Below are 25,975 nucleotides of genomic sequence, written 5' to 3'. Positions count from 1 at the left end.
AATAATTATTTTTACAGTTTCAAATGGAGATAACCTCTATAACACAAAATCCAGGAGCTATGAAATGAAATAATAATATATTTGACTACACAAAAATAAAATTTTCCTCATAGTGAAAGTGAAAGTTGCTCAGTCATGTCCAACTCTTTGCAATCTTATGGACTATACAGTCCATGGAATTCTCCAGGCCAGAATACTGGAGTGGGTAGCCTTTCCCTTCTCCAGGGGATCTTCCCAACCCAGGGATCGAACCAGGTCTCCCACATTGCAGGAGGATTCTTTACCAGCTGAGCCACAAGGGAAACCCAAGAATACTGGAGTGGGTAAACTGTCCCTTCTCCCATGGATCTTCCCGACCCAGGAATCAAACCAGGGTCTCCACTGCAAGTGGATTCTTTACCAACTGAGCTATGAAGGAAGCCCTCATAGTCAAGGAAAAAAAATCATAAAATCAAAACAAATGAAAAAACTTGGAAAAATATTTGCTAAAAATGGAGCAAATAGCTAGTTTTCTTAATATATAAAGAGCTCCTAAAACAGTAAAAGAAAAATAGCATATAGAAACATGGGTAAATATTATAAATAATTTACAGAAAAGAAACTACAACTGACTTCATGAAGTGAATATAACATTACTGAATGTAATGATATTGATGGTGGTATTAAACATGGAAAAGACAGTCCACATGCTCATAATAACAAAAATGCAAATAAAAACCACAGTGAGATAAAATTTTTCAACTATCAGATTGAGAAGATGAAAAATTTTATAGTACATAGTGCTAACAGGGCTACAGGAAAGAGGCACACTCAAATATTACTAGTGGGAGGGTAATTTCCCACAAATGCTACAGTAATGAGTTTGGCAGTTCTATCAAAATTTAACATACACTTATCTTTTAATCCAATAATTTCACTTTGAAGACTTTATCCCAGAGTTGTATTTGCAAATGTAAGGAATAATATTGGACAAGGTTGTTTATTCCATCATTTGTTAAAAGAGGAAAAATTGGAAACACCCTAACTATCCAATTAGGAATTCATTCAATAAATTATGGTTCTTATGGTCATGAAACTTAACACTATGCCACTATTTAAAAGGAGTCAGATATAATTTAGATTGTGTCTTAGATTATTTAAGAGGAGTCAACTTTAGATATAATCTCCAAGGTATATTTTTGTTTGATTTTTGGCTTAAAAACAGATATTTATCCAGAGTTCTGAAGGTCAGGTGTTGGCAGGACCATAGTCCCTGTGAAGGCTCCAGGGAAGACTTTGTTCCATGTCTCTCTCCTAGCTTCTGGTGGTTACTGGTAACTCTTCTGCATTCTTTGCCTTGTAGACCTTTTATTCCTATCTGCCCCTATCTTAACAGGGCATTCTCTCTGTTTATGTCTCCAAAATATATTTTTAAATGAAAAAGCAAGGTAAGGAACAGTGTTTGGTTTATGCAATAAATTACATAAAAACATGTATGTACATGTGCTTGAATATAAATAAAATATCTTTGGAACTACATCTAAGAACTTGATGAGTGGTAGCTTCTGGGGAAGGGAATTGGCAGCTAGAAGAAGAAGGAAAAAAAAACCTACTTTTTACTGTGTTTCCATTTGTATATTATTCACAGCTATTTTGAGATGTATTTCACATAACGATAAAATTCATCCATTTAAAGTATACAGTTAAATAATTTTTAACATAATGACAGAGTTCTGCAGTGATCACCAAAATCAAATTTTAGAACATTTTCAGCAACCCCAAAAGAAAACACATAAAGATAGCAATCATTGTCCATTCCCAGCTTCCCTCCGCTCAGCCCCAGGTAACCACTAATCTACTTTCTGTCTCTGTGGATTTGCCTCTTCTGTATATTTCACATAAATGGAATCATAATACGTGGTTTTGTGACAGGCTTCTTTCACTAAAGAACATAATATTTTCAAGGTTCATTCACATTGTAGCATGCATCAGTGTCTCATTCAGTTTTATTGCTAAATAATATTCCATTGTATGACTATACCACACTGTTTATTCACTCATTGAGTGACAGACATTTAGGTTTTTTCCACTTCTGGGCAATTATGAACAATGCTGTTATGGACATTTGTGTACAAGTTTTTCCTTAGAGGTATGTTTTCTTGACTCTTGGGTATATACCTAGGGAACCACAAACAACAAAATAAAACTAACAAGAGTTTTAACAGAGGGAACATATTAATGGTTACAATGGGTATCACGTGGTTTCCTCATGGCTAGAGATCCTCAATGGCACCCCACTCCAGTACTCTTGCCTGGCAAATCCCATGGATGGAGGAGCCTGCTAGGCTGCAGTCCATGGGGTCGCTAAGAGTCGGACACGACTGAGCTACTTCTCTTTGACTTTTCACTTTCATGCATTGGAAAAGGAAATGGCAACCCACTCCAGTGTTCTTGCCTGGAGAATCCCAGGGACGGGGGAGCCTGATGGGCTGCCGTCTATGGGGTTGCACAGAGTCAGACACGACTGAAGCGACTTAGCAGCAGCAGCAGTAGCAGCAGCAGAGATCCTCCAAGGTCTCTTGTTCTGCTTTCCCCATCTGATCTTTTTGTTTTCTCAAAAAAACTGATTAGAGTTGGGGGTAGAGAATCTAAGTCAGTTTTGGATAGCAGAACCAAAGCAGATGGGGTAGAAAGAGACCGGAGGCCTCTGGGGCCCCGCCTCATGTCCCCACCGCCGTACCTCAAATTCCAGCAACCGCTCTGGTGGCCAGCTCTGCGACAGCTTCAACTCACTTCCCTCTACCAGCATCTTGCCTCAGGTGTACACTGTGTGCTTTGCTGCATAAGCTGTGCACACCTGTGGGAGTCTCCTTAGCCTGTACCCATGCTACAGCAACCCACAGCATGATCGAAATGGTTCTTTGGGGATCAGGCAGCGCAGACAGTGCTGATGAGATATACCAACAAATGGCCCAAGCTCCCATGCCACCTGACGGGGTGATAGCAGTGCCTTGTCTTCAACCCACACCGTGGTCTCTTGGCTTAGGAAGGGCCTTTGATGCCACCAGATTCATCCGGGAGAAAAAAATCTTGAGTTTGATTTAGGGGTCAGCAGGCCCGATCTGTCAGTGTGAACTGCCGCACCAGGCCTCACTTAAGGATGCCCCAAAGGACAGGAATGGAGACCGTGTGTGGGCCCAGATGCCGGCCTCTCTCTCACCATGGCTGGTCCTGGCTACTGCTCAGCCTGCTAGCAGCCAGATTAACACTGAGCCCTCGCTATGGTGCCATCTCTCTAGGAGACCAGCCCATCTCTGATGATAGCAGGTTGATCCCACTGGATTCCTTCTCCTTTGGAGGAGGCAGGAATTTGTTCCTCCTGCAGCTGCTGCCTCCTCTGGAGATGTGTTTGTCTGCCCCGTGCAGAGTGCCTCCACCAGTACCAGCACTGGAGGGATAATAGTGTCTGACTGACCAAACAAGATCCCATGTCACATGCCTCAGCTCAAGGGAGGTCTTGCACAGAAATGAGGGGATGACTGCTTCTGTCCAATATTTCAGTGTCCCGAGGCAGCCATTCTCCAAGAATGAAGGAATGGCCTATTACAGGCCCAGCTGAGGTGCCTTCTTAGAGACAACTGAGAAAATTAAGGTCCTGTCCTCCGGGATACAAATTCTGCACTGACTGTCCAGCTGGTGTGGCCCTCCGTCCCCAGCAGTAAAATATGTGGCTCCAGAAACCGAAAGGTCGAAGTAGGAATGCCCCCGTCACCACCACTCCCAGGAGCACGCTTGCAGAATAGGTGCTTCCCACAGCCACAGTCAGGTGCTGTGAGATCCTGGTTCTGAGGGCAACCGTTTCACCCCAGGGAACAGGGAAAGAGTCCCATGGAGGCCACAATTACTGCACCGTTATTTTGGGCTCTTCATGTCAATGGTCTAAGAGATGGGGTGGCGGAAGAAATTACTAAATGTGGTGGATTAATGATAGCCACAAACTCCCCCCACGAAGATAGGATCTTTTCTTCCTCCCCCGTGTATCTGGGCTGTGCCCGTGATAGGCTTTGACCAGGAGAATACAGTGAAGGTGATGCTCTGGCGGTTCCTGATGTCACCTTTAAGAAGTCCCCCGTTTCCTTTGAGTTCTTCATCACTTACCCCTCCATCTGAACTCACTGGGCTGATAAACACACCAGCTGTGGTATCTCTTGGATCAGGAATGCCAATATCTTTTGCCAAAGTTCTCCTTGACATGTATTTCACTGGAGTCCAACTCCTTGGAAGCTAACTGACTTGTTACTGTCACCCTCATTGCTCGCCATGGCATACCAACCCCTACTACAAATTCTGATGTTCAGTGCCTCTGTAGAGTACAGTCATTAGCAGCTGTAGCCTTACGGCTGGGAACAGTGAAGGGGGAGGCACTATTCCATGGAACATGATTACCAGCTTCCCAGGGAATGGAAAAACAAATAAGACCTGGCTTTCAGTTCAAGCAGAATGTCAGAAGCAGCAGCTCAAAGAGTGGTTGCTGCTTGCTAATCCCAAATCAGGACTCACATATGCAGCCTAATCTATTTCTACTGCTGACATCTCACTTGAAATAGCTATACCATTTACAAAGTAATTGTAAACATATATGTTTCTGTATTACATGTCCATGGGAATGGTTTGCGTGGAAGGATCCTCAAATGCCAAATAAAACATTACCATGGAGCTCTAGTTGATACAAAATGATTGCTTTTGTGGCAGTTGACATCCCACCTTGGGTTAGTCTCGTTATGGTCTCATTATGGTTGTTTTTGTTATTAAAACCAGTGACACAACATCAAAGGCATGATCCATGAAAGAAATAATTGATAAGCTGGACTTCATTAAAATTTAAAACTTCTGCTCTGCAAAAGACACTGTCAAGAGAATGAGAAGATAAACCACAGCCTGGGAGAAAACATTTGCAAAAGAGCTATCTGATAAAGGACTGTTATCCAAAATATACAAAGAATCCTCAAAACTCATCAGTAAGGAAATAACAATGCAATTAAAAATGGGCCAAAGATCTGAACCAGACACCTCACCAAAGAAGATAATCAGATGGAAAGTAAGCATGTAAAAAGATGCTCTACATCATATGTTATCGTGAAATAAAATAACAGCAAGTTACCACTATACACTTAGTAGAATGGCCAAAATCTGGAATACTGATAGCAGCAAATGCTGACAAGAATGTGACACCAGAGCAACTCGCAAACATTTCTGGTGGAATGTTTGGAAGACAGTTTGGCAGTTTCTTACAAAGCTACATGTATTCCTACCATACAGTCCAGCAATCAAGCTCCTTGATATTCACCCAAGCAAACTGAAAACTATGTCCAAACAAAAACCCACATATGGATGTTTATAGGAACTTTATTTATAAATGCCAAAGCCTGGAACAACTAAGATGTCCTTCGATGGATGACTAGATAAATAAACGGTGGTACATTCAGACAATGGAAACTTATTCAGTAGTAAAGAGAAATGAACCAAGGAAGCCATGGAGAGACACACAGAAAACTTAAATGCATATTACTAAGTGGAAGCATCCAATCTGCAAAGGCAACATACTGTATGAGGCCAGCTGTATGATATTCGATAAAAAGCAAAACTAAGGCGACAGAGAAGAGATCCATGGTTACCAGGAGGTAGCAGGGGAGAGAGGGATGAACAGGGGGAGCAGGGAGGCTTACAAGGGCCGTGAGACTATTCTGATCCTATAGTGGTGGACACATGCCATTATACGTCTGTCCAGATCCTTAGAATGCACAACACCAACAGTGAACCCTAATGTAAGCCATGGAGTTAGTGATGTGTCAGTGTAAGTTCACCGAACATAATAAATGTACCACTCAGGGCTGAATGTTGATAGCAGGGAGGCTGTGCCTGTGCCAGGGGGTGGGGGATGGGAGAAGACAATCATACACGCTCTGTACTTAGCACTCGGTTTTGCTATGAACCCAGAATTGCGCTAAAAAATAAAGTATTTTTAAAACTACAGAATAGCCTAACTTTTTTTTCTCTCACTTTCTGCTTCTTTGAAGCCCTGCAGCCATTTAGATATTAAGAAACTCTTTCATAGACGAGTCTTGGGTAACAGAAGAAAAGTATAGCTTCAAACTATCAATATGTGAAAACAGAGACCGCTGAGTCCACTGAGCAAAATTCACCACATCTGCTCCTAACTGACCACATCTCCATAATTAGGCCAACTCCCTTGACCTTATAGCTCAACCCGAATATGAGCATAGTTGTTACAGAACCACCTGCACCTTGAAAATGTAATTCTTTTCATTTTCCAATTTTATTTCCACAGTCAGAAAATGGTAAGGTGTCAGGGCCACCGTCACCCTGTACCCAGTTAGTGTAGAGAGAACTTAACTCTGGAGGTCAGGCAGTAACTTGAACTGGATAAACAAGAAGAAAGATGTTGCAGGACCCGAGACATCAGCCAGCAAACTTGGCATCACTCTGTCCTTCGCAGAGGATTCTGAGCTGACCAAGATCCCTTGTGCTTTACACAGAGAGGTTCGCAGGCACAGAGTCCTCCCCAATAAGGGAAGAACTGGATGATGCAGTAGAGACATTCAAACAGGACACAGCCAGAACACATCACACACACACACAGGAAAAACCTTTATGAAATGGAAGGAAAAAGAACTGTGAACATTTATTGTATTTTATATTCTTAAAAGGTAAAAAGAAGGATTACACTGTGTTGATGGCAGAATAACAAACTAACCTCTGGATAAATATATAAAAAAATAACTATCTGAATGCACTGGATAAAGTTCCAAAGCAGGTAAAAACTACAGAAAGTTCTCTTTCTCTCTCTGTCACTCACACACACACACACACACACACACACACACACAGAGCTTTTTGCCTGAAGGCAGGCCTTAGTCAGCTACTGTGCAGCTGGCTAAAACTAACCCCTTAGTCTCAGAGTCATGAATAATCAGAGGAGTTTAGGATGACCACAACAGTTAGAAAGTTGGAGAAACATCATGAAAAGAAAAAATCCACAGAGAAACAGCCCTGAATTCAGTCTAAAAACTCTGCTCAAATCTCTGGCTGCCGCCAACCTACACACACCCTTGGGGCAGATTTCAAGCAGTTCCAACTAAGGATAAAAGAACTGAGATTTCAGTTGCTGCCCGCCACAGAAGAGATAACAGTTTGGAGTTTGAATTCACCCCAGTAAACTGCACATTAAGCAGAGAAACAAACAAGAACTCCAGAGTCTTTCAGAGGAATATAATGAATCCAGGGTCTTTATAACATTTCATCCATAATATTCAGGAAATTATCTAAAATTACTAGACCTACAAAGACACAGGAAAATGTGATTCATACTCAAGAGAGACGGTAACCAATGGAGACACTAACCCCAAGATAGCCCAGAACTTAGGATTCTCAGACAGGAGTTTAAAGCAGTTATTATAACTATGCTCAGTAAACAAAAATATGCTTGTTATAAGGGAACATATAGGAACTCTGCTGCTGCTGCTGCTGCTGCTGCTGCTAAGTCGCTTCAGTCATGTCCGACTCTGTGCGACCCCATAGATGGCAGCCCACCAGGCTCCCCCATCCCTGGGATTCTCCAGGCAAGAACACTGGAGTGGGTTGCCATTTCCTTCTCCAATGCATGAAAGTGAAAAGTGAAAGTGAAGTCGCTCAGTCGTGCCAGACTCTTCGCAACCCCATGGACTGCAGCCTACCAGGCTCCTCCGTCCACGGGATTTTCTAGGCAAGAGTACTGGAGTGGGGTGCCATCGCCTTCTTCGATAAGAACTCTAGGCAGAGAAATAGAAACAATTAAAAAGAAGCAGGTGGAAATCCTAGAACCAAAAACTAAAATCTGAAATTAAAAATACACAGCTAATTGTAGATAACAAAAGAGTTAGTGAGGTTAAAAATGTATCAGTAGAAACTACTCTGTGGAGCACAGTGGAAAAAAATTCAAAAGTGAACAGAGCCTCAGTGGGAAAAGCTACTATAAAAAAAATCTAATACACATGTATTTGGAATCCTAAACGTAGAGGAGAAACAAAATGGAAAAGATATTTGAAGAAACCAAAATAGGACAGACAACAGTAAACCACACCTAGACATATCATAGTCAATCTGCTGAAAACTAAAAATCAGAGCGAATCTTGAGCAGACAAAGACAAATGACATACTACAAGCAACAATGCTACAAGTGATCTCTGGCTTATCATCGGACAAAAATGGAAGCCGGGAAACAGGGAAATCACATGTTTTAAATGCGGAGAGAAAAAAAGTCAACTCATAATTCATTATCAACAAATATCCTTCAAGAGTATGGCAAAATATTTATACATTCTATAAATAAAAGGTAAGAAAATTTGCCACCAGCAGTCCTCCACTACAAAGAATCCAAAAGGAAGTTCTTCAGGTTGGAGGGAAACAATACTGGCGAGAAAGTCTCCATTAGACTTGCTATTAATAATGTAAAAGACTTATGACTGAACATCACCCTCATAGAGGTGAATCAAAGATTTGAGCGCTCCCAGGCTTTTCATGGGGCTTCCCTGGTGGCTCAGCTGGTAAAGAATCTGCCTGCAATGTGGGAGATCTGGGTTCAGTCCCTGGGTTGGGAAGATCCCCTGGAGAAGGGGAAGGCTACCCACTCCAGTATTCTGGCCTGGAAAATTCCATGGACTGTTCAGTCCACGGGGTCACAAAGAGTCGGACACAATGTGCAACGTTCACTTTACTCGGCTTTTCGTGAGTTATCATCAAGGCCACCTATCAATACTCAAGACCAATTAATGACGTTGTTCTTTGACGTCCTACTTTAGGGGAAAAGTAAAAGAAAGAAACCAAGTCTAGAATTCTAGGTCCTGAGTCTTCCCACAAAGCATCTCTTACACAAGAATTCATTTCCACCACCGGCCAACTGTGCAATCCTGCCTGGACTCCTTCCCCTCAGAGTTATCTTCCTCACCACAAATGGAGGGGGTACCCCGTAGGGTGACCAAGGCAAGGACTGAGATGCTGCACTGGTCAACCTCCAAGATCCTGGCCAGCTGCAGCTTTCTGTAATCTCAGGACTCTGAGAAGTACGTACACCTCCCTTGAGTCGCAAATCCTGGAATTCTATTTCGTTGTTTGCTGAAGAAAGGTTTCAAAAAGCTACCATATGTGATGAACCCAACGCAAGCTTTAATAATTAAAAGGTGGAGTGGAGCTGCAGTTGACCAAGATGCCAAACAAAATCCATTTATTAAAGAAATGGGACCCATGCAAAGACATAAATCATGCTTCCTGCTAATATATTTCCTGCTGTACTTTCCCTCCAAGCTTTGTTGCTCATTTTTCTCACCATCCATAAATAAGAATTATTTGTTACATATGTAACAACTTAAGTGTTTTCCTTCTAAAGCGTGGTGCTCAATAGTTAGGGGCACATATTCTTTGCACCTGTTCTGATTGTCATTGGTGTTATTAAAGAAAAAGCCTTTCCAGTTGGGTTTATTCAGAGAGAGTTAACATCTGATTTTACATGGAACTATTTAAAAGTAAAAGAGCAACATGGCCTGAAGCGCTTCTAGCATAGGGTGTGGAAGTATTTGATGTCCTGGTGCTTGTTCATAAAAGAATGTTGTTTTGAAATGTGCAGTGAAGTCGGGGAACAGAGATCCAAAGAAAGTTCTCATTGAGACAAAATCGAATCAACCTCCTTCCCAAAAGACGTCCCTCTCAGAACACTGGGTCCCTTGGCTCGGTGCCCACCATCTGGGCTCAGGGAGGCCCCAGCCTTGCTGCCTGTCATGATGTGTGAATATGGGCTTGCTCCCAGTCAGGGCACTTGTAAAGGTCATTCGTGTACCAGGACCCATGGTAGCCAGGCCAATCTAGTGGGCCAGAACACACCTCCATGTCAAGGAAACCAACCCCAATCCTCCAATTCTGCTGGCTTTTTTTCTCTTTTGGCTATGCCGGGTCTTAGATTCAGCATGCAGGATTTTGAGTTAAAACACTTGAACCCTTAGTTGCGTGATGTGGGATCTTGTTCCCTGACCTGGGATTGAACCTGGGCCCCCTGCATTGGGAGCATGGAGTCTTAGCTACTGGACCAGCAAAGTCCCTCCAACTCAGCTTTTACCCAGTTCACCTTCTCCTACAAAACAGGACCCACTTGCCTTTTAAGGGAAGTCCCAGCATCCTAGCCAACCATGCCCTATTTCTGCATCGCCTTTTCTAACATCTGTAAAACTCCCGGTTGCCCCAAATCCCTTGGGAAGAATGCCCCACTGCTTGTGAGGCACTGTACTCCCCCAGTCCATGGATTATTTTCCCTTGAATAAAGCACATCAAACCTGGTAATGAATTGTTTAATTTTTGTCATTTGACAGCACTAACCAGCCAGAGGAGAGACAGCTGTCAATCGTGAACCAGTCTCGGATGGTACTCTGCAAGAGTGTATCACCCACGCAGCGGCTCTTCCCCATGAACCCCCAGATTCATGAATTACTCTTTTCTTTAAGGCCAAATAAAATGATGTCTCAAGTCCCCAGGCAGGGCCAGGACCAAGGCAAGGTGAGTAAGATTTCCTCCCTGGGCACATCTCAAGGTATGCCAAAAACTCAGCCATCAAGATAAGTCTTATTTTAACGCAAGGTTTTAAGAATCATAAATCAACGCAAAAAAATCAATGATGAATGAATTATCAACATTTTAAATAAAGACAGGATCCATAACAAAGCATTGCTCAGTCATATTGCAGCCTGAGGCAAAAGAAATAATCCGTAATACACTGGCTCTATCTTAATTTAAAATTTTGATATTTTGTTCATCAGACTTTTGTATATTGACAGTTTAAAGGCTGCATCAAAATATGATTTATCTTGATGGCTGAGTTTGGGGGCACACCCTGAAATATGCCAGAGGCAGTGCCTCACCCACCTCACGCTGTCCCAGCCCCAAGCCCCAGGCTCTCTGCAGTAATAGGGTCGGCCACCTATCCACCTCCCACACCTTCCTTCAAGATGGTTGGAGGAAGACCCAGTTTGTTAAGAATCTGTTCCTGGTCACTGGTCACTGCAGCCCCTTGATGCTAAGTCGCTTCAGTCGTGTCCGACTCTGTGTGACCCCATAGACGGCAGCCCACCTGGCTCCCCCGTCCCTGGGATTCTCCAGGCAGGAACACAACTCCGTTCTTTATCTCCTCATGGCCGGCCTCGGGCCCCTCATGCACGTTACTGCCTGGAACTACGCCAGCATTTCCCAGGCGCACTGTCATGCGTGAGTGACCGCCTTTTACTCACGTAAGGTCTCGGGCAGAGGGGCGAGGAGGAAATCACAGCAATAACTACTGCACCGGTGGGACACAACTCTAGAGCGGAAGTTTCTAGGCCTCAGTTTTGCCAGATCTCGTTAACCACTGCCTGCCTCACACCCTCCACAGATCCTAGCAAGATAAGATATAAGGATATAACTGGGGCAGGGGCGTGGCGGAGCTCTTCACTCCTATTTATTCTCGGACCGCAAACTCCTTCTCAAGGTCTCAGCAAGGTAAGTCCATAACTCCTTGCACGTAGCACAACTGAATTCTTTGTCCAAACCTCCTCGTCCAGCCTTTCTCAGTCCCACAGGCCCATTACAGGGGTCTCTCCTAATAGCAGTAGCGTTTTATCCTCCGTGTGGAATTCTCCCAAGGTGCCAAAGCGCTGCAATAGCAGCGGCTTTTACACCAACCTTCTTTTTACCCCTCCCCATCAAATACAGGAGGTAATGACCTGAGAATCTAATGTAAAGGCTGCATCTTGTTCGTCTCTGTCCTCAGCCCCACAACCTGGGCCTGGCATGGGGCGAACGCTGGATGAAGACGAAAGCCGCTTCATCCATGGGTGTAGTTTGGGCTCCTGGGGACGGCGGGGTTGGGGTGGGGCAATCACCCCCAAGCCCGCGGCCGCCAAGCTGCTCATTCTAAGACTTCATTGGTTCCAGAGCCCCAGTGGGCTTCTGGGAAGAAGCTAGTTCCACCCCCATCTCCCTTAGTGCTGCTTTGGCTCCAGCCCCCTCCCTCTCCCCGCTCCCATCAAGGCTCCTCCTCAGAAGATGCTCAGCTTCAGATCCCAGGGCACAAAGCCAAAGCCCTCCCTCCCACGCTCAGTCTGCGCAGATGCAGAGAGACGCGAGAAGAACATGGGTTCAAATCCCAGCTCCCCCGGGGTCCTGGCGGCACGACATGTGCTCATTTCATTGTCTCCCTGGGCCTCAGTTTCCGCCTCTGCAGAGTGAGGATCATAGTCATCATTAGTGTGGAGCTTAAATCAGCTATTTCATGCTACAGCGCTCAGAAGGAGTGCCGGGCACACAGCAAGCACGCATGCGCATCAGCCACTCCTGTGACCGCCTGGCCCCCGGGGACTTTATTTTTCGGGGTGAAGGAGGCAGAAGAGCAGCAGGTCGTCTTAGCGTGCCTGAGACCTTGGGTGGGGTGCTCTCCCATTCACCCTTGGTTGCATGGGGGAGGTCTTGCCATTCCCAGCAGCACTAGAGGGACTAGCCGAAAGCCCCTGGAAAAAGATCTCTGCTCCAGAGAAGAAACTTGAGGTTTTCAAGTGTGAACGACCTTTAAGGCCGGAGCAGTGGGAGTCAAGTGTGCACACACATCACTTGAAACAGATCCTGGTTTTGGAGGCAAACCCCAAGCTTTCCCCCTCCCCCCAGCCCGGACCTGGAATGGAATCTGTCTAGTGATAGTAATGCGAAGAGGCAGAAAGCCTGCCTTCTTAAGTGTTTGCATAAAACTTGGGCTTTGGAGCATTTATTTATTTATTTATTTATTTAATTTCCAGAGAAAAAGCCTGTGTGGGTGTACTGGGTCAAGAATGCCTTTTCAAAGCGTGCTTACACCCCTGCGCCCCAGGGAGGGCTAGGTTCCGGCAGAAAACTTCACAGAAGGAGGGAAAAGGGAACACCCCGTGTCTGTTCTCCAGGTCAGTGAGAATTCCTTGGTTTGTTTAAGCCCGAGAGACCAGCTCCGGCTATTAGACCCACCCCCCACCGTGTTCTAGCCCCAGCCCTACCTTCCTGCAACCCGCTGCCCCCCATCCTCTACTGGCTTGAAAGATGCTATCGGAGTCCAGAATCTCCACATGGGCCCCCAAAGGAACAGCTGGGACTCAGCCAGCCAGCTCCATCACCCCCCAGGCAGCATACAGGACCCCAAGACGCAGACTGACATAAGCTTTACAAAAAACTCTCCGGAGCCAGCTGGCCTTACCTACTCCAGAACCAAATGCCAGGAAACTCTGGCTGGTCTGCCAAGTCCCCCGGACCGCCGGATGGAGGACTTGCTGACATGCGCCTTTGTCCTGCGCTGCTCAGCACCCCCGCCCCCGCCTGCGCTGTACACCGCGGCTCAGCCCTTTATGCAAGGCTGGGAAAGCCAGCCCCGGCAGATCGCTGGTTTCCCGCAACACCCATTCTCCACACTATGCTGGTAATACACCTGATGGTCCTGGATGCAAGCACCACCCCATGACCCACTCCTGGTCAAAAAGGAAAGGGGGGAAGGTCAAGTCCAACAAAAGGCCAAAATCTGTTTCATGGTGAAACCTCCGTTGTCTCCCAGGATGCACCTTGCTTTTCTACCCTCTTCTGTGACCCAAAAGATCTGGACCACCTTAGGCTCCAGGCTCCCATCAGCATCACAGCCCATCAGTGTCAGGGGCAACAACTGAAAGCAATTGAGAAGAAAGCAAAATCTTCATCAGGGTTCCTGGGAAAACAGCTGCAGAGATTCCAGGTTCATCCACCGCAAAGCTTCTCCCTACTCATCTCTCCATCTCTCCCCTCCCTTCCCCCATCTCTCCTAGTCCCCATCCCCCCAAATAGCCTTCAGTCTCTTTTTTCTCTCTCAAAAAACCTCTCCCCCTGCCTTGCCAGATCTGCTTCCACCCAAAGAATCCTTCCTTTAAAATCTCCCTACTGCGGGCTGCCTCTGCAGGCCATTCTTAATCCCCATGTCAAAAGGCTGGAGAGCCTGGCCGTCAGGACCGAATTTTCCAGCTCCCCACCCTGTGACTCCCAGCTTCCCTGATCCTGTCTGTATTTACTGCTGTTACACCTGTCAGGTGTAAGCCCATTTCCTAATGATGCCAAAAGACCCGAACACCTTAATTCTGGAAACTCACCAAAGGTCAAGCGTTTACTCAGGCATTAAAGCTGTCTGTGCTAGAGCAATTTAGATTTGTATTTGCAAGGAAAACATAACTAGTCCAGCAGACATCCATGTATGGCTTTTCTCCATTAACTCAAGCAGGCAAAAAGAAGCACAATCAGCCATATAGAACAAGTCCCACGGGCCTTTCTCCCGCTGGCAAAGAAGAGAAAGAGGAGAAACACTGAGGTAGCCCACGCCCCACCCCCAGGCTCAGGCCCAATCTCACTCTAAGAGTTCGGGGAGCCCCAGTCTCAGTGAGGAGGGGGCACACTTCAGGATTGAAAGTTTCCATGTCCCGGATCATCCAAGTCTAGCGTTCCTGTGAGTTTTGACTTGAGCTGAGGTCAGTACAGGCCGCAGGCGGGAAATGTGCTCAAATGCTGACTGCCTGGAAGGTCTTTTCCATTTCGGAGTGTCGGCTGTGGGTCAGACCGTCTCAGGGAATAAACTGTAAGTGGAGGTGAGTCTTTCCATATGTCTCACATGAAAATTGAAAACGACCCTCTAATGTAGTCCAGAATCCCCACGAAACATTTTTATTGTTTCAAAAGAGAAAAGGAAGAATGTAAACTAGGTCGAACGTCACGGGGTTTCTAATCCAAATGAACAAAGCAGGAGAACTCACCCCCGAAATTAAGTCAAGGACCCATCTCAGTGGGAAACAGGTGGGGCTGTGTGTCCAAGTGGACCTTTAATAAGCACAAGCTGATGAGGGCGGTGGTAGTAACAGGGATTTTGAAACTGTTAAATGGGAGGAGAGAGGCTACCAAACTCCTGAGAGATCCTTTAAAATAATTCTCAGTATTTACTATGGGATTTGACACATACAGTGCAAAACAGTTGGGGAAGATAATGAACAAGCCATTCCCTCCCAGGACTGGCTCTACACACTCCACAGTGGAGTAGCTAACAGTGTTCCTTCGCGCCCTGTCCCTCAATACAGCCCCTCCCACAGATAAATGAAATTCCACTGTTAGAGATTCTTTCCTTTGGATTAAACATTATTAGTCAATCATGGGTAGAGAACAGATTTCCTCCAGATGTCCAGAAGACTAACAGTTCCATTTTATTTCCATCCTATTGTGGTGCTTCTGCAGGAGAGTATGGAGGTATATTTAGTTTCAGAATGCCTCAGGTAAATTTTAATTCCTAATTACAAAAGTGATACATTGCTGTATTGAGTGAAATAATGTTATGCCTTGGATTTGCTTTAAAATAAGACAGAAGGAGGGGGAGTAGGTGGGGATACTGGTGAAATGATGGGCTATGAGCCAACCATGGTTGAAGCTGAGTGATGGGTATGTGGGAATTCGTTACCCCGTACGTCTATGTATGTCTGAAATTTTCCATAACAGAAAGCACATTTTTAGAAAGAAAAACAAAACCCCACAATTTAAAAAATTAATGTTTTGTTGCATATGATCCAAAAATTATTTTTTAATATTTTCTAAAATTTGACCTGGGAAGTTAATCGCTAATACTATTCCCCATTCCCACCCCAGCAGAGATTACTGTTGTCAACAGCTAGTGTCTGTTCTACCAGATTTTTTTTTTCAAACCTAGAATTCTAAAGTCAAAAGGAACGTTGGAAGCTAAGGAGGCCAAGTGTCTTCACCTGGGAGGGAGCTGAGGGCCAGAGAGGATAGATGTGTGAGGCGGGCTCTGGTCCCTACCCCGTGGTCAGTCCCCCCTGAACCTTGGCAGAGGCGGTTTTCCAAAGCCTACACATGGTTGCTTCCCTAGTTCACAGTCTTTCTAGGTTGACATGACAGTCCAGCCAAACACAAGGGCTTTGCATTCCAGACAAGAAGTCGGTCCCACAGAGCTCCGCAATGAAGGCAGGAAACCAGCTCCCACTTCCTCCATCTGGGAGCTGAAAATGCTGCTTATGGTCTTTGCAGAAATCAAAGTGTGAACCCCCATTCCCTACCACAACCCGTGGGATGTATATGAAGAGCCCCAGTGGGCAGCCATAGCAACCATTAGCTTAAAACCTGTTGAAACAGAAAAGTTGAATTGAGAAGGAAAAGCACATCCCGTTCCTGCCTCCAGGCATCCTGTTCTTGGGTGAAGAGAAGCAAAAGAGTTGAAGAAAACCTGAAGGTAAACCTCAGGGCATCATCCCACCTGGATAGAGAGATGAACTGGCCGGGGTGCTGTCAAGTCTTGTCCCTGGACCGCTGCTTCTGCCCACATAACCAGCCTTCTTGGCAGATTCCAGGGCTCTCTCTGCCAAAAGCCCTGAAGAAATGAAGTCAGAAAACGATCGTCAAACTCTGTGATTCAGAGGTCACCCGCACATCATACCAAAACCAGCTAAAGCCACCCCAGATCCATATCCAGGTCTCCCTTCTTCAGACCCAAAGGAGCCTGCAGCTTTCTTCATTCACTTATTATCCTTAACAAGCCCCCTGCATAGGAAGTGCACATGTAACCTGCAGGATGGACCAAAGCACAAAGGGCCATGCTGTAGAGGTTGCCTTTCAACATTTCAGCCAGAGCTGCCACTCAAAGTAGCCGTCACAGGGTTGTTATAATCTCTGTATTAGTTTCTTATTGCTGCTGTAACAAATGACTCCAAACGTAGTTGCTTAAAACAACCCAAATTTATTATCTCAAGTCACAATTTCAGGTAGGCTCAATTGGTTCTTCTGCTCCAAGTCTCCTGAGGCCAAAGTCAAGGTGTCGGCCAACTTGGGTTCTCAACTGGAGACCCAGGATGAATCCACTCCCAGGCTCACTCAGTTGTTGGCAGAGTTCAGTCCCTTGCACCTATCAGGCTGAGGTCCCCACCTCCCTACTGGCCATCAGCTGGGGGCTGCTCTGCGCTCTTTAGGGCCATCGGCACTTCCTGGCACACTCCCCAGTGGACTGAATCGGGCTCAAGTGTCCCTCATGGGAGACACCAGGGGATGAGCCGCCACAAGCCGAGCAAGGCCGATTCCCTGCCTTCAGGCAGCTCAGATGGAGAGGGGAGCAGGTAAAGGCCACAGCTGGAGGAGGCACCCACAAAGGCAGATGAAAAGAACATGCAATTCCCCTCTTTCAACAAATCGATTTAATTTAAAGCACAAGCCCCCATTCCCTTTCTTCCTAGTTGTCCTGCTGTGTTTTTGTACGGAGAGGAAGGAGAAGGCTTATGAGACACAGACTCAGGGAAGAAGCATCATCTGCCTGTGCCGAGTCCCCTGGGAGAGTTCCACACCCATGTCAGGCCCTGAGGCTTCCTGCTGCATCATTCTTCGCTCCCTCCCAAGGGCCTCTTTTGAGTTTGTATTGGTTTTGAGTTCCTCCAAAATCAGGTCGATCGTTTATTTGGAGGTGATACCCACAGTAGTAGGGGATACAGCAGTGAGACAGGGAAGGGAAAGAAGCTGCCACAGAGCGTGTTATCACAGTACCCGGTGGGCAAGTGGCATTCAGTCTTGCCAGGAACTCTGAGAAAGTGGAGAATGAGTACATGTGAGGGGCGAGAGAGCTGGGGTATTGATCCATCAGCTCGATCAGTGCTGACATCAGGGCTGCTGTGGTCTCATTTTCCAAGCACACTGGCCTACCATTGTGCATGCGCAGAGCAACCAGGGGAATCCCTCTGGCAAGGAGACGCAGGGGCTGGCAGCTGGTAGACCAGCAGGCAAGGAGAAGGTACAGCCCAAGAGCTACAGGGACCAGGGGACACCGACCACTTCTGCTACAAGGCCTGCGTCTGTGTATCCCACATCTCTCCGTGCCAGGCCAGGAGACTGGAAGCTCACTCTATAAGACTAAGGCCCTTTCTGCCCAGACCCGTCCTGTAGCTGGTTTGCCACTAGACTCTCCCCTCAAGCTCAGAGGCCCTCTGCTCTCAGATCCAACAAAGCTGCCTGGTTTCCCACCTACCACGGAGCAAGGGCACCACCCCTTCTCAAGGCTCCATCAGTGTCTACACTCCCCATCTTCTTCACCTCTCCCTCTGCCCTCCCCACAGCTGGCCTGAGGACCTGCTGTCTCACCTCAGGGATGGGAAGAGGTCCTCTTCCACCAACACACAGTGACCTGAAGCTATCTATTTTTTGCCAGGGACCTCCCCATTCCCCACAGGGCCCAGGAAGTCACCCTGGCCACTCATCACCCTGGTCAACAGCCGTCCTTCTCTTGCAAGGGTAAGCCTGGGAAGAGGGTACTACAACGAAAACCCTTTAAAGGATTATCTTATCTTACAGACACACACTCCAGCAGCCAGAATCCAAAGCAAATAAAACATGTGCCATCCTGAAGTCCTTTCACAGGAGAGAGGAATCCCACTGAGGCAAGCAAGGAAAGCAGAGTAAAAGAGGTGGGAACATGTGCTGTGGGCCTGAAGAGACGAGTGGGAGTCCAGTCAGTGGAGGGGAAGTATGAATCAAGGCAGCTGCCTGGGAGGCCCAAACAGGGCAGGAGAGGAGGAGACGGTCTATGCACCCGAGAGTGTCAAGCCAAGGTGGGCCTTCCCTGAATGACAGCAGGGCGGCAGCCATGGAATATTTGGGAGCAAAGCAGTGACCTGATGAGATGTAGCGAAGTCAGTAGGAAAACAGCATAGTGAATGTGAAATGACCTTTAAGATTTGATTCTGGCTTCAAGAATCTGTGTGTGGGAAAAAAAAAAAATGTGTGTGGAAAGAGAGAAGATGCAGGGAAGGCAGGAGAGAGGAGAGGGGAAGAAGGCAGAGAGAGATGGAGAGAGGAGAAAGAAAGCCAGGGAGAGGTGTCCTGAGACAGAAAAGAGAAGAGAAAGAAATGTGAGTGATCAACCAAGCCAGGGAGGGTTTTGAAGTCGGACCATTCATCAAGTTTGGGCCTTTCAGTGGGAAAGGGGAGGTGAGGCTTGCCCAGCTAACCAAGGCCCTGTCTGCGGGTGTGAAACCCTCCCTGAGCTCCCCTGTGGCCAGGACGCCAAGTGAGCCCTGGGCAGCCCAGGCCACTTGGGTGAGTGGCTCTTATGGAAAGAAGGCAAGAGATTGCAAAGAGCAGGACCATATCTGCTGTTCGAAATACATTCATTGGCCCAGGTGGGACTGACAGCCCTGGGGATGCCCTGGAGCAGAGAAATTGTCAGAGGAGAAGGTGCTAGAAGGTGATAATTGCTGGGCACATGGAATCTGAATCCACCCCAACGCCTGCTTCTGGGCTTCAACCAACACAGTCAGCTTCGGAGAGAATTAGGTCTGAGTTCTCTGGTTGTTCACACTCAGAAACGGAAGCGGAAAAACTTTCATACATCTGGTTCTCCCGGCACAAAACCCCCACCCTGTGCGCCGGGAGGCCGTTTAGTAATGTTATGGCTCCATCTACAGCCTGCGGAAGGATGCTCGCCGCCAGGCTTCGACAAACAGCCGGCCGGCACTACAATTAATGCTAATTAAAGCCCTTGCCCCCGTCTGCGCGTTTATCCAACGCAGACTTGGAACTTCGCGGGAAGTTGTTTCAGGCTGCGTCTACAACAGCAGCTGTTCAGATTATTCCAGAACCCTTTCAGCCAAAATTGGTTGGGAGTTTCTATTTTAAACCCCTGATTGTTATGAATTGAGTTAAATTTCTTTTTTTTTTTTTCCACTCCCCCCACCAGGTTTTAACAATGGAACAAAGATGAAAGCCCTCAAAATAGCAAGATGGCCTTTTCTTTCATTCATTCAAACGAACACTCAGCACCTTCTTTGAGTCAGGTTCCATGGTAAAGCACAGGGGTAGGTGAGGTATGAAAACATCCCGTAACTGACCCATAAGAACTTTTGCTACTTCCTCTTGTTGGCTGGAACATTTCCACATAGGTCAAAAAGAGGAAAGGAGAAAGTCCCGAGTCGCCAGTGGTTGTAAAGCTTGGAACAACCTCCATACACAGAGAACATAAAGTCCTGTGACTCAGGACAAAATGGAAGCTGAAAGTTCCTTAAGGGTCAGTAAGATTTTTGTCCCGTTCAATACTTTTTTCCCAACAGAAGTGTAATTCGTTTTTTCCTAATTAAAAACAAACAAACAAAATATATATATAATATTACCTTTGTGTAGAAAACATGGAAAACAAGAAAAAAAAAGGAATACAAAATCGAAAGCATTCATCCTTCTGTCAACTGAAGACGACCAGTGTTAACTCTAACGTGGCCCTGTACTGCTGCTGCTAAGTCGCTTCAGTCGTGTCCGACTGTGTGCGACCCCATAGACGGCAGCCCACCAGGCTCCCCTGTCCCTGGGATCCTCCAGGCAAGAACACTGGAGTGGGTTGCCATTTCCTTCTCCAATGCATGAAAGTGAAAAGTGAAAGTGACGTCGCTCAGTTGTGTCCGACTCTGTGCGACCCCATGGACTACAGCCCACCAGGCTCCGCTGTCCCTGGGATTCTCCAGGCAAGAACACTGGAGTGGGTTGCCATTTCCTTCTCCAATGCATGAAAGTGAAAAGTGAAAGTGACGTCGCTCAGTTGTGTCCGACTCTGTGCGATCCCATGGACTGCAGCCCACCAGGCTCCGCTGTCCCTGGGATTCTCCAGGCAAGAACACTGGAGTGGGTTGCCATTTCCTTCTCCAATGCATGAAAGTGAAAAGTGAAAGTGACGTCGCTCAGTTGTGTCCGACTCTGTGCGACCCCATGGACTGCAGCCCACCAGGCTCCCCCATCCCTGGGATTCTCCAGGCAAGAACACTGGAGTGGGTTGCCATTTCCTTCTGCAATGCATGAAAGTGAAAAGTGAAAGTGACGCCGCTCAGTCGTGTCCGACCCTCAGCTACCCCATGGACTGCAGCCTACCAGGCTCCTCCGTCCATGGGGGGCCTGCACTACTTTTGTCTCTATGCAGCTTGTGCTCTGGCTTCACTAACCCAAAGCCCCATGTCCCTGCGTGCTCTTCTGTGTGACACGTATTTATTTTGGCTGCCCTGGGTCTTCGTGTGCCCGGGCTTTCCCGAGTCGCTGTGAGCAGGGTCTGCTCTCTAGCTGCGGTGCTTGGGCTTCTCCCTGCAGTGGCTTCAGTTGTTGCAGAGCATGGGTTCAGTACTTGTGGTGCACGGGCTTAGTTGCCTGGAACATGTGGGATCTTCCCAGACCAGGGATCGAACCCCTGTCCCGTGCATTGGCAGGTGGATCCTTAACCACTGGACGAATGGGGAAGTCCTCCTCTACATGATTTTGAATGGCTTCAGGGTATTCTTTCATAGGAATGAGCCACAAAAATTCACTCGGTACAAGATTCCTAGGTTTTCACAACTGTAAGCTTTATACACATATTCCTTATGATGAACCCATAGCTGTAGAACTTCTGGATCAAAGAGGGCCTATGAGACCCATCCGGCATCCATCTCCCAGAATTTCACATCACGTCTGAACCAAAATCCTACTTTAGGGGCCCTGAGTGTTCATCATCGCAGAAAGAACTCGCTGCGACGCCGAGTGGTGCTCCTCAGAGTTAAGGGGTGCTTGGCGGAGCATCACAACCAGAGGGAGCCGAGTGGCTCAGAACTGTTTTTGATCAGTTCCTTACCTCGTGAGTGATTTAAACTCGGATGTCTCTGGAAGACACGCCACAGGCCATGTTTCAGACCTGGTGCATATGTAGTCAATGGAACATCACCACAGGCTCAGATTAGGAAGAAAGAATAATTTATTCATCTTCATCACCCAAATGCCACCACTTGCCATGATCATTATCATCCCAACTTTGCTTTTCCTTCTTCCATATCCTGTCCTGTTTGTTCCCATGGATGCTTTGCCTTCTCCTGCACATCTCATTCGGTTGAGTTGGGTTCCTCTGGATTCCTCAGAACAGAGTAAGAGGCAACTACATTCATCAGGTCTTTAGAAAAATCCTGGCACCCATCGGGATCACATGAGGTGTAATCTGCAGGGTCAGTGGCTTCGGGAGGACTTGCAGACCATCTTCTTTACAAGTGAAACATATTCCTTATTATCCCTTGAGTCGTTGGGTTCATAGAGGGCGGAGCCAAATCAAGCAATGGTGAAAAGATCTGTCAAGATAAATGTGCACAGCGGCAGTCATTTAGGAGTTAATTTTCGAATGAGAAGGGGCAAACATAACCTGCTTCAGGTGAAAAGGAGAAATTAAATTGTGTTTCTTTGATCTTAGAGGCTGCCTAATTGACACTCTCATCAGTCACCAATAAAAGGGAAGGCGTGGCAGAAGACTCCAGGATGTCAGAAAGAAGCACAACCTGAGTAGAGGTGAGGTAGAGACCAGCGTTGCCCAAGGTCATAGCAAGAGACGGGGTGGAGGGAGCGCTCCCTTTCTGACTGGTGGCTCAGTGGTCAGTCCACGTTGACCAAAAGAGGTTGCTTGTACTATGCAAGTAAAATATGAACGCCCAGGTTGTTGGGGAGCAAGAAGACACTCAGAATACGAGGTGGAAAGGGGGAGCCGGGAGCAGGAGAAACCAGACTTCCCTCTTATGTGTTGCTTCATGCCTCTGCTGGTGAACAGGAGGAGAAGAGAGAAATGGCTGACTCCAAACCCACAGTTCCTGTCCTGGAGGTAATAGCGCAGAGCAGGGCGGCATGTGTGTGCCCCATGGTCCTCTTGGTTTTTACTGAATATTCTCATCACCTTGTCATCCTTACAGTTTCTGTTTAATGTGTATGTGTAGGGAGTGGGGGTGAGACAAGCTGTGGTTCACACTGAAATGGTGTTCTCCTCCCTGCCCTGCAGTGTGGGGCAGCATCTTCCAGGGGTCCCTGTGGATTGCTGTGGTGGACGAGCTAGAGGGGTCCTGGGTGTGGGTGGGGGGCAGCACACCAGAGCTTGTGTGGCACACTCCCCCTCCCCCCTCACAGCTGGGACTGAGCCCTGACGGATGGAGCTTCCCAAAGGCTTTTAGTTCCTGTCTGTCTCTCTTGTGTCCTAGTGGTAAAACCATGGAGGAGGCTGGAGGTGGGAGGATGTCCTTATTACAAATAAAAAACCCAAGGCAGGCTCGACTGATGCTTCACACTTACATAGCTCACAGTAGGACCCTTGAGCGTGCCAAACAAAACAGCAAAGATAGTAATTAAGGCAAATAACCTTTAACTTTATGCCACAGTGAAATAAAATATTCCGAGGCTGGTGTTTCAATTGGTGCAAGATTCTGAAGACAGCCGAACATTCCCTCTTCCTTTTTGGGACATGAATTCCCCAGCTGAAAAATGCATCATTTGACTTACCTGCCCTACTCCATCACCACCTCCTTCTCAGGGATGTCGTGACAAAGAGGTATTTGCATTGTCTTCCAAACTTGTCTGATGCCAAGAATTACCTGGGAAACTTGTCAAAATACAGACTCCCAGGCCAAACCCTGGACCTAGTGAATCGGCATTGCTAGGGTGGCCCTGGGCAACTGTCGTTTTAGAAAACTCCTAGCTGATCCATGTAATTGGGTAATCGGGCAAGTTTGCAAAATATTCAGGGAGTCCCCATGAAGCCCTTTTAATGTTATAGAAGATACCAAACTTTATTATCATTATTATTATAGATTAGGATCCCAAGCATTCTCAAAAACACGAGATGTCCAGTTAAATTTGAATTTCATGAATGAATATTTTTAGAAGTATATCCCAAGCAATAATTGGGATATACTTATGCTAAAATTTGAATTTTTTTTTTCTTTAAAGTTGGCAACCTGGTCAGGTGCTGTGCACCTCATTTATTGCATAATATGGAAAGACTCAAAAGTCTAATTTTTAGAAAGCGAAAGCATGTCAGTGATAGAAAGCTGTCCCTCGGCATCTCTCTCTCTGCCTGTCAGTCCATTACTCTTTTTCCCTGGTCCCAGCTCTCCTACCTGCCAGTAAGAGGAAGCCCCAGAAGCTGGCTCTTCATCATTCTGACCCAAAAGAAATATTACTGATGAAGACAAAGACATTGCTGGTTTTTAAAGATAAAATACAGAGGTTTTAAAATACAACTCCACATTCTTGTTTGTAAGTTAATGAGATAAGGAGGCAGGTGTAAGTGTTAATGCCATTCGCTTGCCAATGGATTGGTTGATTTCGAAACAATTTAAGCATTTCTAAGGCGACTGCATTTTTTCCCTTCTCTGGCAAAATTTCCCAGGTGACCCCATCCCACGGTTTGGATGCTGCCTCCGCCAGATGACACCTGACACGGGGGCAAGGTTCTTCTCAACAGAGATAGATGCGTACTCACCCCGCAGCTGGAAATTTTCCCAACAGCGCCCATTTGGAAATTCCATTGTCAGTTATAAAACAGACCTCCCCCGAGGTTGAGAGGAGGAGGGAAAGGCAGAGATGAGTCTGAAAATCCAAAGGACTGTATGGTCTAAGAATGAAATGTTTTCTAAATCAAATTAAGCTACACCGTGAAAATTGAGGAGAAAGTCCTTAAGGTGACTTTTAAATGAAAATGAAATGTCTGCTAGTAAGCTACAGAGGTGTATTGGTACCGAGTGGCAGCCTTGTATCTCATTAATTTCAAACATAGATTTTTATGTGAGGCTATTTGATTATAATTTGATTATCTGACCCTGTAATTAAAGTTTATTACCAATTTGGAAGCTTACATGTAAAATGAACTGGTTTTCTTCAAAGCAATATACAATCCTTCGGACTCATTGACTTCTGGTTTTGCATTTAAATGGAAAAGTCAGTTATAACGTGACAAACAGGTTGGGGTTTTGATCATTAATCCTGCTAAAGCAATATTCATAAATTCAATTCTGAATCAGTTGGAATACTTTTCTTTTATTAGTTTCTGTGTTATTAAATGAGATTGTTTCTGACTAATATATTTCTGGACTCAAACTGTAGCTCCAAGCTGTTATTCAAATCAAATAACATGCCCCTTACTTGTGCCTCGCACTAATAAATGCCAACTTGTGATACATTTGCAAGAGACTGTCAGCAATATTAAAGGAGGCAATAACGCCATGGAGGTCTCCAAGTGAGCTCATTTTTCTAAGGGCTGATATCCGTCATTTTTCTTTAAAAAAAAAAAAAAAAAGATACTCAGATCTTTTAGTCTTAAAGCCAAAAGCCTGATTTGAGTCATAGAAATATTGTATAATTTTCTAACACCTGAATAGCCAAGACATTGGAATTAGAAATTTCATAACTTTGAGGTCCTACGTAAGAGGTAGGAAGCTGATTTCAGACAGAGCAGAATCAAAGTTACATTTTGGGGGAAAAGTGCCACTTAGAAACAGATGGGTCTTTTTTTTTTTTTTTAATACTTAGGTGAGGAGAGGCTACACTGCCTCTTTTTTAAATTGAGATATTGCTATTTTTATTTTTTTGGCAGAGCTACAAAACATGTGAAATCTTCATTCCCCCACCAGGGGTTGATCCCATGCCCCCTGCAGTGGACATGCAGAGTCCCAACCACTGGACCTCCAGGGAAGTCCCTACATTGCTTTAGAAATTAGAAAAACTATTCACAAATCTTCACTCTGTTCTTGGAGCAAAAAGAAGTCTTGGACGCTGCTTTTTCTGGCCCCATATTTCAGATGAGGAAACGGAGGCCCGAAGAGAAGCCACCTCAGTTACACAGCGAGTTGCTGGCAAATCCTAAATGTAAACACTCCCTGTAATTTTTCTCAACATTTTCCCCACCATCCGGCCATCGAAAGGCTCATAAATATTTGTGGAAACTTCACAGGGGCTGGAATCGGAGGCCCAGCCATCAGCTGGCTGTTTGACCTCCAACCCATCACCAGGAGTCTCAGCCTTCAGATATAGCTCCTTTCACCCTGTTTCTGAAAAGAGATGAGACCGGATAGATAAACCACAAAGGTCAGGGGACTTACAA

The 25,975-nt window shown here is 46.1% G+C and overlaps 3 long non-coding RNA genes across 8 annotated transcripts; 2 read left to right on the top strand and 1 right to left on the bottom strand.

The window, feature by feature from the left end:
* Positions 1-11,346: 11,346 nt before the first annotated feature.
* Positions 11,347-18,195, bottom strand: LOC123330360. Its single transcript, XR_006546222.2, has 4 exons — positions 16,340-18,195; positions 14,184-14,660; positions 13,271-13,726; positions 11,347-12,271 (listed from the first exon to the last, which is right to left on the bottom strand). It is a non-coding gene; the product is annotated as an uncharacterized LOC123330360 (long non-coding RNA).
* Positions 14,537-16,615, top strand: LOC123330361. Its single transcript, XR_006546223.2, has 2 exons — positions 14,537-14,672; positions 16,114-16,615. It is a non-coding gene; the product is annotated as an uncharacterized LOC123330361 (long non-coding RNA).
* A 144-nt stretch (positions 18,196-18,339) lies between the features above and the next one.
* LOC123330359 lies at positions 18,340-25,098 on the top strand. 6 transcript variants are annotated; one of them, XR_006546217.2, is made up of 4 exons: positions 18,513-18,527; positions 19,799-20,125; positions 22,307-22,708; positions 24,266-25,098. It is a non-coding gene; the product is annotated as an uncharacterized LOC123330359 (long non-coding RNA). The 6 variants fall into 6 exon arrangements; XR_006546221.2 differs by lacking the exons at positions 18,513-18,527; positions 19,799-20,125 and adding an exon at positions 18,340-18,354; XR_006546218.2 differs by lacking the exon at positions 19,799-20,125.
* Positions 25,099-25,975: the final 877 nt, after the last annotated feature.

This window comes from Bubalus bubalis, chromosome 18 (assembly GCF_019923935.1).
Source record: "Bubalus bubalis isolate 160015118507 breed Murrah chromosome 18, NDDB_SH_1, whole genome shotgun sequence".
Classification (NCBI taxonomy): Eukaryota; Metazoa; Chordata; class Mammalia; order Artiodactyla; family Bovidae; genus Bubalus; species Bubalus bubalis.
The sequence above is the reverse complement of the archived record's forward strand: the minus strand, read 5'-3'. Positions and strand labels throughout refer to the sequence as shown.